Source organism: Lathyrus oleraceus, chromosome 4 (genome assembly GCF_024323335.1).
Source record: "Lathyrus oleraceus cultivar Zhongwan6 chromosome 4, CAAS_Psat_ZW6_1.0, whole genome shotgun sequence".
NCBI classification, from domain to species: domain Eukaryota; kingdom Viridiplantae; phylum Streptophyta; class Magnoliopsida; order Fabales; family Fabaceae; genus Lathyrus; species Lathyrus oleraceus.
Window position 1 is genome coordinate 15939934 of NC_066582.1, and position 6825 is coordinate 15946758.

Genomic DNA, 6825 nt, shown 5'->3' on the forward strand with positions numbered 1-6825 from the left:
ACCCTTCGACCGACGAACCTAGTAAACTAACATATATGAATAGTGGTTTTAGAGTATTTCGATCCTGCCCTTTATTTAGGGATCCATCTGATTATTTAGGTTGGTTAGAGAAGATAGAGAATAAAAAATCTCAAGTTTGGAAATAAATGGGCATTTTCGACTTAATACAATTGTCGAAAGTAGGACCTGGCTATTGCCAAACCATGTTAGTTTCTTCCCTATACTTTTGGGATAACACTCACCATAATCTTCACCTCCCTTGTGGAATGATGACGCCTACACTTTTCGATATAGCTGCCATCATAGGGCTTAAACCCACTGGTGAAACTTATGATCCAGATTTTTTGTCTAAAGAAACCATTGGTTTTGACACCTCTAGAGCCGCCTTTACCACACACATATCTTACTATCATGACTAGGATATTGATGAAGTCTCTAACACAAAACACATTGCATTCCTTTCTTTGTGGTTGTCCCGTTGTTTTTTCCCCCTTGAATTCTCTTCAAGTAGCAAAGAAATACCATACACTAGCGAACCAACTTCACGTTGGACGCAATGTATGTCTCAGCGAAATGATTTTGGCTACCCTTTACGAATCTCTGGGCGAAGGTGTAACTTCTCTTTAAAACATCCAGACGAAAGGGAACTTACTACTTTTTGGCCCCTTCTGGATGCTACAATTGTGGTTGAATGCTAGCTTTGAAGGGACACGTCTAGCCATGTTAACTCCAAGTGATGAAGGTCGAAACCTTCAACAAAACCTTACCAACTATGTGATAATGTTTGCTAAACGTTATAATTTTAATCCAACCATGGGTCCTTTTGCCTCAAGAATGTGCATTCCTGAATGGTTTATGAGGAAATTCCATTCCTCGTCGAAAGACAAAGAGGCTGAATCGATTGCTATATGGGAAACATTTCTTACTCCCAGGGTATTCACCCTTAGGCTTAACCAATAGAAAAGCCAAGTTACCCTCGTAGCGTACCAACCAAATCTTGTTGCACGATAATTTGGTCTTATTCAGATCCTACCAAAACCTCTTTATGCCAAGAAGAACTCCCTCATTCTTCACAATGCAATCCACAATGAGGCTACCAGCAGCAGGCAAATAGCTAGATATGTTGGCCAAACAAAACTCACTCCAGTCGCATTCAAACCCTACTTCCTATGTACTCATGAATTCTACATTTGGTGGCGTGATTACTACTCTAAAGAATTTTTTAATGTTTCTGCATTCAATCAACACCTCACTAAAGCTTTCACATATGTGCAGAAGAAGGTCAAGAAAGGTACTTCGACTCATCAAAGAAATCCAAGCATTCCCAAAGTACTTTGAAATTTCCTATAGACTTGATGATCTTAGTCGAACCATCCACGAAGCAACAATTACTTTGAAATAAAAATTCATCAAAAAATTGGAATTTTTAAAACTACCTTCATGCGTTAAACCCGAACAACGGTACGAAACTGCTTTTAATATGTATCCTCTCAAATTCCCTCAACTGCCAAGTGCTGAATTTGGTGTGGCTTTTAGCCCTCCATTTCCAGACTGGTTCGTCTGTGGGGACTTTTTAAAAATCTTTCGACAAGAATCTCACGAAAAGGCTAATCGGGTGGTTTCGACTAAGCACAACTTGGACAGTTTCAAAGGGCACCTTCATATTGGCCTAAAAGACGTTCACATAGAATCTGAAATATATGAAGGTGTGGAATGGGGGGTTTTTCAACTCATTTTTTCTCTTAGTTCTTCACTTTTCTTTATCTTGCAATAATTTGGTTCTTTTCCAAATTGTAAAATATTCGCCCAAGAAAACTGCTTCCACGGCCAAAAAATCCATCGAAGCAAGAGAAGAAGATGCCAATAGAGAAACAATAGAAAATGTATATTATATATATTGATATTTTTTTGTTTTATGTATTACCTTCACATTTCTAATCATTTGAAGTCTCTTTTCTTTCAGACTAGCCAAAAACCACCACTATCATCCAAGAAAACAAAACAAAAAGAACTTGAGGTCGAAGCAATCAAATCTGATGACGATGATCTATCCCCAGACACTTCAAAACCCACCAAACAAAGAAAGAAGAAAAAATTGAAGATTCAAGATTCTCCTGTCCAGCCAAAGGCAAAAATAAACAAAGCGAAGAAACCTGCCACCCCAAGAGTACTTGGGGCTGAACCTGGGCCAAAGTCGAAGAAAACTCTAGAAAAAATGGAAAGCGATAACTCCAGTCCTGGGGCTGAAGGCCCCAAGGTAAAATACTTCACCTTAATCTCTTTTGAATAATTAACTACATCATCTTTTACTTTCGACTCACACAACTTTTATCTTATTTTCAGGTTGCTACAGGAAGTTCCAAACATCCACCAGTCGAACCAATTATCGTCATGATCCTCCCTGAAAGCAGTGGTGCTCCCACATATCATCCCACAACTCCTCATGACTCCAACAAAGGGTCTATGGGTGAAGTAAAAAAATCCTTCTGCAGAAATGCAGAAAGATTCGACACCCAAAACCATCACTCAACACTTCCATACTAGTGGCTCCGAACACGGGGATGAGAAGGATGAAAATGCCTCTGTGGAAAAGGATTCATAAATGAAGGATGTTGTGGAGATTCCTGAAGACGAATCAGAAGATGGTTCTCTAGAAACTAGCCAAGGTATGGGTGGCCCTAATGATGAAGAAGAAGGGGATCAATCCATGTTCAACTTTGACATGGAACCCCCAGAGGATGAGGATGAGGAACAAGACGATGATGCTAACGAAGAAAGGAATGAACAAGAGGATATACAAACACAAGAACAACCTAAGACCAATCCAAAAGTTGATGCTGCCAAAGACACCACAAAACCTTAGACTGAAACTATAACACCCCAAAATTTGTCCTCCTCATTCATGCATTCATTTTTAGGTCATTTAACATTTCATATTGCATTTCATCATGTCAATCAGAATCAGATCCAAGAAACTTTATTTAAAAAAAACGAAAAAAATAAATAATAATAATAATAAAAAAATTAATTAATTAAATAAATAAATAAAATATAATAGAAAAAGCTTGGACTTGGACCTCTCTCATTTGAGCCCACAAAGCCATGAAAATCAGGTTATAAAAGAGGGAAAATAGAGAGAAAAAGGAAGAGAAGCAAAACACTCTGAGGTTTCCTTGGAACAAAACCCTGGACAAAACCTGGAGAGAAACCTAGACAGAGAGAGTGAGAATTAATCTGCAGCAACCTCCAGGCAACTCTGAAAGGTTCATTCTGACTCACACACTTTCAGCTCAAGCAAACCCTAACATTGGTTTGCAAATCCAGCCGTGCCATTTGATTTCAACCGATCTCTCCAATCAGGTTTGCCCTATATCCATCATCTTTATGCCTTTAATTTGAATGCTCTAAATGTATGAGGTATTATGGGTGAATTTGATACCCTTTTGATGCATGTGTTTGACAAGAGGTTTAGGCCTCCTACCCTTGGTTGCTTTTTGTGAATTTTAATGGCATGATTCATGTGGTTACATTTTGATTTGGGGGCAACTCTTGGTTACCCTATTTTGTTTCTCTAACCTGTTTGTTGAGTTTTGTTTTGTGAGGGCTCATATGACTCTTGCAGAGATGGTTTTCCTGGTGTTCCACTTTATTTGTGGGATACCACCTGGAGGTTTCATTCCGATTACCTGTACTGACTCACTTTCTTTGATGGTGTTAGCTTGGGAGGATCTCAGGGTTTCCTTGTTCCGTTGATTACCGTTACTTTGGATCTTTATCCGTGTGGTACTTTTACATTTTCCCGTATTTTTACCGCTTTCTTAGCTGGAAGACCTCGATAGGAGGCAATGTTTTGTGTGTTTACTTTATGCAGGTTCCTTCGTCTAGGATTTCCCTTTTGCCTGAGCGTTCCTAAAACGCAAACATTTCATTGATTTTTCTTCTCCTAAGAACACGTTAACTCCTTCTACTACAGGCGAGTAAGTCTCCAAAGGTCGAGCATCCGGTAGATTGCGTAGTAACGTCGTTCGTCCAAAACCCAATCCATAACCCCGTAGTTAGCCGAACTACGGCTTGCTCTGATTCTCATTCCAGATGAGATACGTAGGCATAAGACGCGATGTCTTACCGAGCACACTTCCCTTTAACCCCTAGGTAGCCGAGCTACGAAGACTCTGATTCTCATATTCAGACGAGATACGTATGCAGTGGATGCGACATCCGTGCGAGTCATTTTCTTTTGACCCCCCTTTTTTTAGTAAATAACACATTAGATAAACCCACACCCTTTAGACAAGAACTACAAAAGTGGATCCCGTAGAATACTACGGATGCGTAGGGGTGCTAATACCTTCCCTTCGCATAATCGACTCCCGAACCCAAGATTTGGTTGCGAGACCCTGTCTTGTCCTTTCCTTTTTCCAGGTTTACTTCGAGCGTTTCCTTTCTCTCCTTTGGGATAAATAACGCACGGTGGCGACTCTCCTGTCTTTCTTCGCCGGTTGTTTTTTTCGCATTCCATTTTTCAAGTTGCGACAGCTGGCGACTCTGCTGGGGACCCGGTTACCCTAAGCGAGTCCCTCCTAACTTTTGTAGGTTGTTTGTTTATTGGGTGTTTATTCTTTTATACAGTTATTTATCTTTCAGCATTTACCTGCTTTATTGCATTGTGTACATATGACTGTCGTATCTGCTGGTTCTGTTTGTGAGATGAGTTCTATACCCGGACTCGAGTGCAATTAAGATAGGAGAATGTCATAGTCTTGTTGACTTGTGTGGAGTTATTCCTTAGCAAGTTACTTGCAAGCCCATTCACTTGGTGGAGGTCATGTTGAGATCAATAATGTCACACAAGTAAGTTGTGGTTAGACATTACTTTTTCCAATATAGACCTTAGAAGCCAAGGACCTTAGTTTACCAAACCCATCTTGGCCTATTTGTAGGATGTAGTGCGAAAGTCGTTCAAGTGTAAGATTTGATACGATTGTTACGCGATACTACACTCATAAGAGTCTCTCTTGAGAATATTTTTGGAATACGAGTAGTCGTTCCTCCGATAATATCCGAAAGATGGGATTATGACTATGGGAACCTTTTGTAGAACATGTTTGGCAGGTTTAAACTTTAGTACACTCCCTTTGGGTGGTTCTTAACCTAAACTCCATGCTCGTGACTTACAACAAACCCTTGATTCATGGTCGATCCGTTCAGGTATCCTTAATATCAATGAAACTTGGGTGTTGATAAGGTGTAAACCATAATCCACCAAAATGGATGGTTGATATTAAGGATACCATGATCCATCCCATGACCTTTGTTTGGTGTGCTTTGCTTGATCCTCTTAATTTCTCTCCAGGCAGTGCAACCTGACAGATGTTCAAGCGGATCCAGCCATCCTGATTGACATGCCATTGCATTGCATAACATCATTCGCATATTTGCATCCAACATCTCATGCTTATTCATTTGCAGGGTATTCCCTTTTTAAGGGGGGGCCTTAAAATCGAATAAGCAGTGCATCGCATACCATGCATACTAACCCTTGTTTGTTTTGCAGGTGTCACCGCAGTGTCTAATGTTTGTTCCCTGTATCAGGCAGTTATTGGTCCCAAGCGAGTTCACAGGTACCCGACAAAGGAAAACCGTCCACGACTAGCAATGGACCAGATATAGAAAGAACTAGCTGATATGCGTGAAAGGATGGATCGGTTCATGACATTGATGACTGGTATGGCAGAAGGCCAGGCGAAGCTAAAGGAATTGGTTGAGCAACGAGGCCCGATCCGGAGGTGAAAATACCAAGTGCTGAGGGGAACCCTGGTAACCCTGGGAACACTGGTAACCATGGTAACATAAATGTTGATGGAAACCCGGGTAATGTTGGCAACACAGGAAATGTTGGGAATGGTATTGGCGGAAGGTACAATGTGAATCAAGGGATTCGGATTAACGGGCGCCCTGTTATTGAAGATTGTCAGTATGATCAATTTTCTTTGCACGACGAGGCCCTCGAGACCACTCGCTGTATGGATGAGCTTGCTGAGAAGCTCAAATCTTTGGAGTCTCAAAATTCCTTAGGTTTTGATATCACCAATCTTGGTCTGGTTCAGGGAGTAAGGATCCCTCACAAGTTCAAACCCCCTACTTTTGAGAAATACAACGGGGCTTCTTGCCCACGCACTCGTCTCCATCTTATCTGGGAAGGTTGGGAGCTCACACTGAAGATGAAAAGCTGTGGATGTACTATTTTAAAGACAGTTTAACTGGAGCTTCTCGTGAATGGTATTCTCATTTGTCTCGCACTACCATCAAGAGCTGGAAAGACTTGGCAGAGGCTTTTGTCAAGCAATATCAATACAACTTGGACATGGCTCCAAATCGGACCTTGTTGCAAGGAATGTCTCAGACTGCCAAGGAAACCTTTAGAGAATATGCCCAGCGTTGGAGACAGATTGATGCATCCGTCCAACCCCTTATGTCTGAAAGGGAGATGGCAGACATGTTCATGAACACTCTTCAAGGCAATTATATCGAGAGATTGGTTGCTTGCCCGTCAATCAGCTTTGCAGAGATAGTGATTGCTGGAGAAAGGATCGAGAGTCTGTTGAAGATGGGCCGAATTCAAGACAACAGTGCTTCCAACTCATCAGTTCCCAAGAAACCGCTTACTGGTAACGGTCAGCGAAGAAGAAAAGGTGAGACGAGCGTTGTATATGCCGGCAGAGGCAGGGGCAGAGGACGCCCTAAATATTATCAAGATCAAGTGGCCGCAGTCACTATTCCAACACCTGTTCCTCAACCGCAGTATCATCCGCAACAGCAACCCAG